This window comes from Papaver somniferum, chromosome 7 (assembly GCF_003573695.1).
Source record: "Papaver somniferum cultivar HN1 chromosome 7, ASM357369v1, whole genome shotgun sequence".
Classification (NCBI taxonomy): domain Eukaryota; kingdom Viridiplantae; phylum Streptophyta; class Magnoliopsida; order Ranunculales; family Papaveraceae; genus Papaver; species Papaver somniferum.
The window spans coordinates 156,488,381-156,495,441 of NC_039364.1; the positions used below are offsets into that span (position 1 = coordinate 156,488,381).

Sequence of the window (7,061 nt, forward strand, 5' to 3'; positions counted from 1 at the left end):
TCTAATTGTTTTTCCTTGTCTGTCAATATTATCGTATCTCTCTCTTCCTCTATAAACAAATACTTGCAACATACCTTATGAATTTTATTCAACAGTGGTGACTGGGATGTTGGGAACCACTGAGTTGTCCACCTGGCTCAGTACCTGATTCGGTTGAACTTTTCTTTGAGTACATGTCATCAGTTCAGAAGACTGAGTAGCGACTTCACCTTTGTTTGCATTCAACATGTTATCCTCATTTAAAGCAGCTCCCCCCACTGCATGTTGACTTTCTTCCTCTGCATGTTCATTTTCACCAATTGCATGTTGGTTATCTAACCTGAATTGAACCTGAGCTTGATTTATCGATATTTTTATGCCTCTTGTATCCGGGTTACTCCAAGAAGGTGGCTCAATGATTGAGTTAGAGGAAAGATAACCTTTTTCTTGTTGAAGAAAGTTGGCAATCACCTCATATTCATGATCTTTTTGGTCTATTGTATATCAAAAACCACAAAGATTAAACAGTTGTTTCTCATAAAATAAGCGTGACCAAACTTCTTCATTCACTGCATTCTTCATCCAGAATTATCTTCTCAATGGATCCCTCACGTCAATCAACACTAGAGATATTTGAATTTTACCTTTAGGCACTATACAGTGAGATGAATCCAGCTCTTTTACTTCTCTGATAGCAGAGGCGATTCCTTTTACAATGGTTGGGTTATCAAACTCAGGTTGCATGTTATATAGTCTTAACCAAAGAAGCTGCTTAGTAAGATCCACTTTGCTTTTTGGTGTAGAAGGATTCCAAGGTTCTAGAACAAAAAAATCTCCTTCAATGTACCATGGTCTGAACTTGTGGACAACTTCATATTCCTCTTGAGTGTAAAAATTCATCATGAAAATTCTCAGATCATTTCCGTCTAGATATAATTCTAAGAAACATGCCATCGTAGAAGGAAAGAACCTTGAAACTCTTTCCATAAATACACTGGTTGGTAAGTTAAAGATCTGTAATCATGAGCATGTATCCAAATATGGAAAGGATATTTCTTTCAAAGCACAAAAGAACACTAAAATACTTGATAAAAGTAAAAGTGTTGGCATCTCTGAAAATGATCCTTCTGAGACTGATTCATCAAATGAAGATCTTTACAAGTCAGTCTCTTTGATTACAAGACAGTTTAGAGATCTTCTTTTGAAGAGAAGTAAAAGGTTCACTAGAGATAAACCCAAGGTATCAGTCAAACCTCATAATCGTGGTCCTCCTAAAAACAGGGATACTGACAATACTGATGATGAGGATATGCCACAGTGCTTCAAGTGTAAATATTTTCGTCATTTTTCTAATGAGTGCCCGAACCGTAGAAAATACACTGGAAACAAAGGTCTTGCTGCAACTCTTGATGAAATGTCTGATCACTATGATTCTAATGAAGACAAAAAATCAAGTGTTGCACTCTTCTATGAAAATGTTGATTTTTGATAATTGTAGCAATACGTACATCAATATCGATATTCTTCCGGGAGAAACTTCAACCACTTTGGAGGATAACATAGATTTCTCTTTGTCTACTGGAAATTCTATTTCTAATTTTTCAGGTCTATCGTTTGTCTAGCAGCCTGCACAACTATGATGTCTGAACCATCCTCCATATTGACATGTTCTTATTGTACTCTCAAGGGTCATGAACTCTCCAAATGTTTCAAGTACAAACATAAAATAAGATATGTCAACAAACTTCGACGAAGATCAAATCGATTAGCAAACAAGCTCAAACATGTTCAGAAGTCGTATGAGGTATGTAATCTCATCTCTTCTCTGACGAAGTTAATTTCCAAAGAAAAATTAGACCAATAGATAAAAAAAAATCGGTCTAAACTTAAACAATTCGGTCTAGTTAATTCCACTCAAGAAGGTTACGGTGGACAAATTATTGTTCACCCCAGTACAACTTAAATGTGTTGGTTGTGTATCTCGTCTCATGTGCCTGATTCAAAAGAGACTAGAGTTTGCACACTTCAGGCTTTAGGAAAAGAGATTTTTTTTTCTTTGGTTTGTTTTTCTTTTTGGTTTTGTTTTCGCCGATTTGGAATTCTTCCATCTTTTCATATCTAATTGATATTGAAAGGGATTTTCTGTGGTTGATCAATAAAAGAGGATTAAAATCGACAATTCTGCCTTCTAATTGATATTGAGTTGTGCGTATGTGAATCATGTTAGTGTATAAAGGTTCTATAACCCTATATTCCATTTTCTTTCCCTAAAAACTCTTTTTATCACAAGATTGCTTGTTGATTTGTGAATTCCTCTCACAATCTCATACTGGTATGGAGAATCCAAGCGTTATGTCTTCTGATGGAAAATATGTTAATATGATTGTTAAGCCATCAATCATGAAATAAAAAAATAAATCTCATGTACCTTCAATTTTGAAAAGAAAGAGGAGGAATGTGAGGAAACCAAGAGTTGTTCCTTCTAATCTACAGAAGTTTTTTGGGACTCTTGAAGAGTTGAAGGAAAGAAGAAAGGAGATTCAACGAATAAAGGTTATTGCCTTGAGTACTCTCGAAATTCAGAAGGCCCTGATTCGGCATGAGTCTAGAAGGTTTGTTGGAATTGACTCATTTCTTCATGAACCTTATGTTCCTATGACTGTTGACGGCAAGGAGTTCGGGGACGATAAATAATTTTTTAGAGGCCTTAATGTCTAGGAAACTTCTTATGAGAATTTATTCTTGCGTTTTTAGAAGGATAACTAGGGTTTGGGATAGCAATTATTGTGAGTACATATAGCTATCTCCAACGATTTTCATCTTGCGATGTTTTTAGATTTATTTATTTAAATTCTAAAGTTTATTTGGAAGATGATTTTGTATTATTAATCTTTATGATTTTATATATTGCAACTTGTTATGGGATATGTGTGTTTGCGTCCGTGAACTATGATTGTCCCATATTTGTCAAAAGTCAAGCCTATTATGTCATTATGCAAATGTTAATGAAGATAGGATGTGTAGCGCCCCCTAAGCTAGCAGCTGACTAATCCAAGAGATTAACTAAATAAAGAGGCACTAAGAATCTAAAACATGTACTTAAGCATTCAATTAAGAAATCAGTTGCAAAACTTAATCCAGAAACTAGCCCCGCTCTGGAATATATATATATACAAAACTCCTCTCAATTGATACTTATACAATAGCCATTTGGTTTACAAATAGAATATACAATATATAATAAATATAGCAGAAGTTAACCAACTAACGAAATCAACCCTTGAAGCTTTCGCTGCGCAATTCTAATCTGTCCCTGAAACTGAAAGTGGGAATGTGTGAGCACATCATCCCTAAAAGGGGTGCCCAGTAGAAATAACGTTTAACTTTCAATAAATCATGGAAAGACATGGAAAACAATACATGCTTTCCCAAACAGTAAAAGTGACCAAGTCACTGTAACAAACAAACATGTATATGGATAAACTCCTTCTTCAAACAGTATATACTATGGTTGTGCAATTCCGAACTCGCAAACTGCCGACCAATATATTATAAAAGATCTAGGTATAAATGTGAAGGAGCGTATCCTATATACGACAGGGTGGAAATTATTATTTCCCATAACAATTCATAATGACATTCAAAACATTACAAGTCCTTTTCAAATCATGGAAAGACTAAAAGAATCAACAGAACAATCATAACACAAACTAAACAATTAATGGGATGCAAAAACAGACGATGTATGAGTTCATTAAACATAAACTTTTGAAAAAGAAACAACAATGGTTTCAAGAGAATTAAATGTATTCCCACCTCTTTTGATGACAAGCCACGCCTACCTCGAGATCCACGATCCAGCGGTTCATCCTTTGAATCGATCGTTGTTAATAGATAACTGTTAATCACACAAGAATTCTAAGATTCTAGCCAAAATGGCTCACACAAGGCTCATAACATAATTTCATTCAAGTCTCTAGTTATAGGCTAAGTGAACTATCTAATGGTTCTAAGTCCATTATGATTCTACACCTTTTATTATCTATCCTTAGCTTAACTAAGAGTTTACTAATCCAATTAGATTGATTTTATAGTCTCTAACTAAGTCTAAAGAATATTTTCGCATGTAGAAAAAGCCAAAGGCTAATTCAGACCATAAATGTTCCAAAATATCTAACTAAGGATACATGGCACTAAGCCCAAGTCCACTAGACTCGGCCCATTACACAAGTGCTGACCCAACTGGGTCAACTAACGGTCACTGATGGTCAAATGGTTCAACTAACAGTCAACCTCCAGTCAAAGGTCAAAGTCCAGGGTAAATGGTTAAGGTCAAGTTAACTGAGTCGACTCAGGTCAGGATCTGTAACTCAGTGAGTCAACACCGATTCAACTCAGTCAGCTAAAATGACTAGAATGACTATCAGGCACATACTCTATTGTAACTACAAATTCACTTGCAACCTGATTCCATTCATTCTAATGAGATTCTAAAGTTCAATACAACAATAATACATAGAATTTCAGTTAAACTGCATAATTTAACTACAACTGTAAGCTTAGCCTACCTGCGAATGCAGTAGCTGCAATTATCCAAATCCTCTTCACTCAAAACCACGCTCGACGCCACCATTGCACATTCAGTCAATCACCACTCTAACATACCACCATTACAAAGCTGCTCATCAACACATACACTCATTCTAACCACAGTCATTCTTCACATCCAAAATGTCTTATCCACCATTATCACTTCCAAATTTCAGCACTCATCAATCAATTCAGCTCAACAAGTTGTAACTGTAACTCTATTCCATATCTCAAAACAGTTCCTAAACTTCCACCAGCCACTTATATCCCCTGCAGCTTTAACAATACCACTACAACTTATAACTCAATGCAATATTACACTAAACCTTAATACTCCATTTGCATTTCAGTAGAGATCATACTCTCTTCATATTACCTATAATTTCCTCCACCAGCTTTACTAGTACCACTAACCCCTGCACTATTAGTTCAGCTCCATCACCACTATGACCTCACCACAGCAACATCATCACCAAATGTAGTTTAACTTATCCATTCCTGCACCACCAGATCACTCAAAATACACAAAGAACAGGTAAATTCTTCACCAACATCTTCTCAGCCACTATACAACAACCCAACAGCCACACTAAAACTATCACCATTACCATTTCCTTGTCCAGTTCACTACAACCAACACAGTTCTGTGTAACTGATGTCAACACCACTTCTAAAACTCAGTTTCTGTTTCATCCTTAATAAGTACCAACCCCTGTAAATCAAAATAAACCTAAACCCTAATCAACACAGCTCCATTTTATATCAACAAAATTCTTAACTTCATAAGCATTCACATAATCTCAATAATGAACTGAAGGTTGTACTAATTTACTTACATAAACATTTACCTTAAATAGTTCCATTCCAGCAAGTTGACATCAGCTCACCTTCTTCTGTGAATCGATTCTTCAAACTCCGACTCCTTGGGATAGAATTAATTTCAAAACAATAACCAATTTCTTCTTCAAATCGTCTCTAAACATTCTTTGAAATCCTAACCTTTCAATTCTTAATTAAACTTCTTCTCTGTAATCAATCCCTAAATTGAATACCCAACTCTTCTTCTTTGTTCTCAATACACAAAACCCATCTCTAAACACTTCCTTAGAACATCAATTACATCTATTGGATCTTCTCTGAGTTTCCTTTATATAACCGTAACTCTTGATTCAATCATCAACAACCTTACAACTTCAATAAATCATCAAACTCTTATTATTCATCCATCAGTATCTCAAAACACCGATTCAATTCAATAAATATCTCAAGACCAAATCTTAAAACCCTAATCTTCAGTTCTCTCTGAAATATCTTGATTTCCTAAAAAAGAATCAGCTACCAAGAACAACACCTCCTCCAGCAACAACCCATGACTCTTGTCTAATTATCCCGACATCACAACCTCAGAATTCTTATAAGAATTCACCAAAGATGAAGAACAGAAGAAGGGGAAGAAGGAAAGAAGAAAGAGAAAGAAGAAGAAGAAAATAAAAGAAGAGATAGAAATGAGCTTATCTGCTCGACTAAGTTAGATAATACCAAAGACAAATGATAAAGGAACTCCCTTAAATCATATGGGAAGCCCAGGTCGGTTTGATAGCAAAATGACTATTTTTCCCTTCGACTAATCTGATGAAATCTTCTTCATCCGGTATCCGAATGACACGTTTGAGTAGTCAATCTCACATAACTTTTCAAGATCTGTTCAACGGTACTAATATCGTATCTAAATCGTTGTTAGATTAATTCCTACTAATTAACGTCTGTGTTAAACTAATCGAGTTATCAACAGCTAAGACCTCTCCTGACTAGTCTAATAGCGTTGACGAGATTGAGGATCCTTACATTCTCCTCACCATATTCATTTTCGTCCTCGAAAATCAAACCATTCTTATGGTCTTCAAAAACTCCCCACCTTAAAAATTAATCCCATCTCTTGTCTAAGCGCAAATAACATAAAGCAAAACACAAACCTATATGGCTTTCTACAATTAAAATCTAAATTTGCAGCTCTAGGTTCAGTTACGTTGATTAAAGTTCTATCAAATACAGAAGCCTAAGTTTCTTACACTAATTTCTATCTTATAGAATACTTGTCTATAATTACAAGGGAGATTCCTACGAATCTTTCTAATTGACCTTATAATTATCGGTTTTCTAAAAGATCTAAATCATACTAAACGTCTATGATCGGTCACCTCTGAATGCAGTTCCCCTGTTAAGGTTGGCCAGTCCCAACAATGCCTTCCTACAAACAAAGAGAACACAACCTTCACTATTCCCAGTGCTGGATTAATTAACTATTAATTTATTAAGATCAATTAATTTATAAACTTCTATTGTAACTGGTGTAATTATGTTAAATTTAATTTATTAATATATAAGTGGTGTATTTCTGTTAAATTTATTAAGATCAATTAGTCCAGTTGGTACACTAGGTCTTAATCTCTTTTAAATATAATTCTACATTCACATAAAAATTGATATAATAA

The 7,061-nt window shown here is 34.9% G+C and overlaps 1 long non-coding RNA gene across 1 annotated transcript; it reads right to left on the reverse strand.

Moving 5' to 3' along the window:
* Positions 1-3,065: 3,065 nt before the first annotated feature.
* LOC113298848 lies at positions 3,066-6,072 on the reverse strand. The gene is made up of 3 exons (XR_003334417.1): positions 4,548-6,072; positions 3,796-3,877; positions 3,066-3,298 (listed from the first exon to the last, which is right to left on the reverse strand). It is a non-coding gene; the product is annotated as an uncharacterized LOC113298848 (long non-coding RNA).
* Between the last annotated feature and the right edge of the window lie 989 nt (positions 6,073-7,061).